This window comes from Triticum dicoccoides, chromosome 6A (assembly GCF_002162155.2).
Source record: "Triticum dicoccoides isolate Atlit2015 ecotype Zavitan chromosome 6A, WEW_v2.0, whole genome shotgun sequence".
NCBI classification, from domain to species: domain Eukaryota; kingdom Viridiplantae; phylum Streptophyta; class Magnoliopsida; order Poales; family Poaceae; genus Triticum; species Triticum dicoccoides.
The window spans coordinates 156,212,201-156,218,200 of record NC_041390.1 but is presented as its reverse complement, the minus strand read 5'-3'; positions in this window follow the sequence as shown (position 1 = coordinate 156,218,200).

The following is a 6,000-nucleotide window of genomic DNA, read 5'->3' as shown; positions in this document are numbered from 1 at the left end:
CAGATACGAAACGCGGCTGGGACCACCCCGAGTTGTCCAAGAGTAGCCGTCCATTCTGTGCCATCCACAACGTACACAGCCACAATACCAGCGGCTGTCAAGAGCTCAGGGCCATTCGTGATGGACGCTTCGGTCGATGCCCCGAGTGCAATGATCGGGGCTACAGTCGAGGAGGAGGACGAAGTGGGGGACGCTGGGACGACCGCGGCCCCCGCCAGGAATGGCGCGACCGGCCTCGTGAGGACCACTGGCAGGACCAGCCTCGTGAGGGCGCCTGGAGGGACCAACCTCGTGAGGACCGTCCTTAGGGCAACGCCGACCTCCCTCCGCTGCCGCCGCCACCAAGGAGGAACGACGACCATCATCAGGACGAGGGGGCCGGGGACTTCCAAGAGCCTCGTGCCATCGCCTGCATCTTGGGTGGCGCTCAAGCCCTAGCCTCGCAGCGTATCTTCAAGCAGTTGGCTCGCGAAGTGAACGCAGCCCTTCCCAAGCTCGATGCCACGCGCTCGCTCAGGTGGTCCAAGTGCGCCATCACCTTCAGCTCATCGGACCAGCTCAAGTGCGTGGCGACTGCCGGCACCCTCCCGATGCTCATCTCACCCGTCATCAGCAACGTTCAAGTCACCAAGACCCTCATCGACGGCGGCGCAGGGCTCAACGTCCTGTCCGTCGAGACGTTCGACAGTGTCCAAATGCCATACGATCAGCTGCAGCCTACCAAGCCATTCTCAGGAGTGACCGATGACTCCACCACCCCGATAGGGCAGGTCTACCTCCCTGTCACCTTCGACCAGCGTAACAACTATCGCACCGAGCTCATCGACTTCGACGTCGCCCATATCCGCCTGCCGTACAACGCCATCCTTGGGTATCCAGCCTTGGCCAAGTTTATGGCAGTGACCCACCACAGCTACAACGTCCTCAAGATGCCAAGGAGCAGCAACATCATCATGGTCCCCCGCGAAGAAAGAGATGCGGTGTGCTCCCTCAAGCGCACTTACCAAGCTGCAACGGCCGAAGACCCACACAATGAAGGCACCCTGCACCCTCCTGAGGCCATCCCCAAGAAGAAGAAGCAGCTACTCCGCGAAGGGCCTCCGGAGAGCGGCTTCTCTGGTGGCACTACCTCAGTACCTACTCCCGTAGATGGGGCGCCTCCCTCCCTCACATAGGAAGGCACGCCCGGCGCCCTCCTCAGGCTGGGATCGGGTGCTCTCTTCTGGAGGGCCTCTGACCTAGCCAGCGTCATGAGGGAGGCGCTCAGGCACCACGTGGATGCGTGCTTTGCTGCACGTTTGCCTCAAGAGGGCACAAGGCGTGGAGCGCCTAGTGCTCGGGAGTTCATCATCAAGACGATCCATGAGCTTCAAGAGGCAAGGACCATATGCGGCCACCGCCGCCCACCACCCGGCGCAGCTCCCCATCCTAGCGAGGACGGCGGGCTGCGCGTCTGCGTCAACATTCCGGGGCTCAACAAGGCCGCATCTCAGGGACGTTTCTCGCCTTCGCGTGTTGGACGATGCGAGGGTCCACCTCACAGCTACATTCGCATGCCGTTTGGCTTGCCGAACGCGGCTGTCACCTTTCAGCGCCACCTGTGGAGCATCCTGGCGGCTCAGGAGGCCAGGCATCACGCCGTCCTGGAGGAGATCGCGACGGTTCTTCAGGAACCACCTGGGCCTGCGGAGGCTCCTGAGGCTCAGGACCCTGGCGGCTCGTGAGGAACAACCCTTCGACATGCCTCTTCAGCTACTCCAACACCACTCCAGCTACGGCATCAGGTGACCCTTTCCAGTTCATTCAGTTGGGGGCGCCCCTCGGGCAGCATTATCCCCAAGTTGCACAGGCCTGTCCCTGCGATGTGTATCTTTTTGCATTACTCGCTTACTCTGTTGGGGGCGCCCCTCGGGTTGCATCATCCCCAGGCCGCATGGGTCCGTCCCTGTGGCATGTATCATTCTTATATTTATCTGGATTTGCTTGTCTTCTTGCATGAGTTCCCTACAATTATCACTTGCCTGACTACACCTCGCGGCACCCCGCGTTGCTAACCGATCTCCTGTTTGCCCCGCGGCGAGAGCTCCACATATCGGCATAGTGCTTGTGCTCTGGTCCGTCCCTGCAACGCTGATAAACCTAAGAGATTGAGCTCTAGCTCGTGGCCCGCTCCGCGCATGTCACCTCACCAGATCCTCAGTGCCTTCATCTTCCTGTGGAACAATCGGCGGCTGGGTAACCAACGTGATTACTGGTTGTGTTCTTCTCCGACTGACTCACAGGAATCTCCGGAGCACCGGCTACTGGCAGCCCCGTCAGCTTGTTCCTTCTCTCATGCAATTTTCTTGCGCGTGAAATGGGGGGCTCCTGAGCATCGTGCCTTAGAAGCCCTTACTGACTCTCCAGCCCTCCCCCTGGCCTTGACCACGGCATCACAACTTGGCATACCAGCGGCGGCTGAGCATTGCTCGAGGGTCGGGACCCGAGAACACAGAGCACTCAGGAGAGCAAGATAGGAGGAAGGATCTAACGTGAGCCTGACCTGATAGCACCACCACCACCGACGCGCAAGCCGGGCACGACACAAAGACTCGACCCGGGAGCGCTAAAGATAAGTCACGCATTCGAACTAGCCCGGCGCTGAGATACAGAATTCCTAGCCCTAGCAGCCTTGATACGACAACGCCACCTACCTTTCCTACCTTTAGGGAGTTGCTTGCACGCTAAAGGGGACCTTTTGAGCATCGCACCTTAGGAGCTCTCATAGGACCTCGGGCCGCTCACCTCCTGGCCTTGACCACGGCATCACGACCTGGCATACCAGCGACGGCTGAAGCCTGCCTGGGGACTGGGACCTGTCAGTGTAGAGCGCCAGGATGCCACAAGGTTGGAAAGGGGGGACCAAGCCGCTGCAAGACACGCAATCATAGGATTTCATAATAAGGGTGATATTAACACAAAAGGCACTTTAGATTTTTTACACACTCCCATGGGGTTCATCTCGATTCCTCGCTGGGAACAATAGTAAAAGGCCATCGGAAGCAGTATCTGTGGGCGTCGCCGCTGACGCCATCATCAACAGTGGGCCACGGGAGGCCGACGCCAACCCCATCCAGATCAACAGCGGCGAGGGGCAGATGCCGCTGTGTAAGTGCATCTAGTGCCCCTTAGTGATTTTGGTGTCTTAAAGACTTATAGGTTAAGGGACTAATATGTTTGTGAGTGTACACATGCTCTATAAGTCAATGAGGAGTTTGATATTTACAGTGAAAGTCGACCCCTAAAAATGAATGTCTTCGGCTGAAGACTTTGGTTCTCCTGAATACTTTGAAAGTGAAGAAATTGGTGTGACCTTGAAGACTTCATTATTCATACGAGGAATCTGGAGCGTGAAGACTTTTGTTTTCGTAGTTTCATTTTCTTCTTCTTGAGTCATAGGAAACATCGTACTGTTAAAGGGGGTCGAGGTAATACTAAGGAAACAGATTTCCAAGTGATGCTCATCTCAAAATCCTACACCTACCCAATCCTTTGAGTGAAGCCATTGGAAATCTCATATCAGTTTAGTCAATTTCTTCAGTGACAGAGACGAAGATCTTCTGGTCTTTGAGGAAATTGTTATGACTGAGGAGTTAGGAATTCGCCAGTGTGGATTGCCTACACAGTGAGGATCATGATAGCCCTGAGGAATTCGAACCTCAAAATATCCGACCGTTGCTGAGCCGCGCACTAGCCATTCCAAAATATCCTACCACCTAACGGTCATATCTGCCAAGGGCATTTATGTCTTATCATGTCGGGCTGCTCCCTAGGCTATAAATAGCCGCCCCCTACAACCACTAGCTAGTTGGCTGCTCCGAGTGAAACTGACACTTGTCATTTGAGAGCATCCCATCCTCCGAGGACTTTGAGCGAAAATCATCAAGTGAGGAAAACCCAAACCTACAAACCACAAAGTGATTGAGCATCACTGAAGAAATTGTTCCTTTGTGGAACCGATGCTTATTACCTTTGAGGACTGTGTATCCTCCAGACGGTTAGGAATCATGGTCTGAGCATCCAAGAGGAATTGTGGATTGCCGAGTGACCAAGTCTGTGAAGGTTTGGAAGTCACCTGTGAAGACTTACCACTACTGTTGGGCGAGGTCTGTGTGATCTTAGCTCAAGGAGAATACGATGAGGACTGTGTGTCCCCGAGTTTAAATACTCAGCCGCTCCAACCAGACGTACAACTGTCACAGCAGTTGGAACTGGTTTACCAAATCATTGTCTTCACCAAGCCAACTGGTTCTATTTCCTCAACCCTTTCATTTCCTCATTATGTGTTGATGTACCTGATCATTACTGTTTGAAGACATTGACTGAAGACTTTCTCTATTTTCTCAATCCTATTTCTTCAGTCTGTTTGTCTTCATCCTGCTTATCCTGTGTTTACGCTTTCTCTACTCTGTGTTTGTCTTTCATTTCATCATGATGACTATGCTGTTACTCTGTTTTGCTTATACCTGAGTACTTATTCCGCTGCAAGTAGTTCTTCGCTTAGGAATTTCCTCACCCTGAAATTCCCCAGTGAAGAATTCATAAATTTTTTCAATTCACCCCCTCTAGTCGACGCAACGCACTTTCAATTGGTATCAGAGCAAGGTACTCCCTTGTTCTGTGTGATTTTGGTTTAACCGCCTGGAGTTTTGGTTATGTTGATTACAGGAAAGAGGAGCGTGTCCTGCCCCATCTTTGACGGTCATGAGGATCCCAAGTGGAAGGCCATGATGAAGAAGCGACTCATGGCTATGAATAGCAAGCTGTGGACCGTCACTGAGATTGGTCTTACCGATGTATGCAAGATGGCGGAGGCTAATGACATTCGCAAGTACACTCTACTCAACCTCACAGCGAAGGATGTCATTTGCTCCTGTTTGTCCCAAAATTAGTCCAGGAACGTCATGCATCTCAATCATGCGAAGCTAATCTGGGACCGGCTCTCTAAGGTCTACGAAGGTCCTCGTACTCGTCATGATCCTTGGTTTGAGGATTTCAAGGAATCACTCATGGAGATGACTTTCGCACCTGAATCATCATCCTCTTCATCATGCCTTATGGCAAAGGGTGCCAAGGTAACTGAATGCTACCTTTCCGAATCTAGTGATGATGAATTTGTCCCCAGCTATGTCAAACTTGCTTCCCTTGCCACTAAACAACAAAGAGCTCTTGAAAAAGTTCAAAACATGCTAGATGAAAGCGATGATATGTTGGGTGAGCAATTGGATCAAAATAAGGCTTTGACTGATAGTCTTCGAAAACTTTAGTCAAAGTTTGACAACCTTCAAAATCATCATAACACTCTCTTAACTGATCATGAGACGCTTTCTTATGAATTTCTTCAGAGAAAGCAAGATCTTGAGATGTTAAAAGAGAGTTATGAAGATCTTTAGAAGGAAAACGATTCATTGCTTGCTCAACAGATCGGTTCCGCTTAGGAAGAATTTATTCCACCATGTCTTAAATGCATTGAGCATGAATCTGCTAATTCATCACCTGAAGGTTCAAATGCTTCTCCTGCTGCAAATTCTTCAACTGTCTCTGTGGTTACAAATTCCTCATATGAGGATACCACATGTATCACTGACGATAATGCAGGGCTGAAGGAATTGCATGTGACCAGGCATTTACAAAAGCCTCAAAGGGCATCAGACTCTTTGTGATGTGCTCAAAAAGCGGATCTTGAATAGGAACCCTAGGAAAGAGGGTATTTCCTTTGAGAGGAAACTCAATGCTGATGGAACCTACTGGAAACCTGAGCAGTACCCCAAAACCTCATGGGTTGTTGCGAAAGGAACTCCTGTAGACCCATGCAATTTATCTGGCTTTACTTCTGATTCTTCATATTCCTCTGATGAGTCATTTGACTCCAACTATAAACTGTTCAAGAATCAGAACGATGAAGTATTTGCTCGATATGCTGGTACTAACTGCAGGAACGACCCCCCTATGAAGAAAATC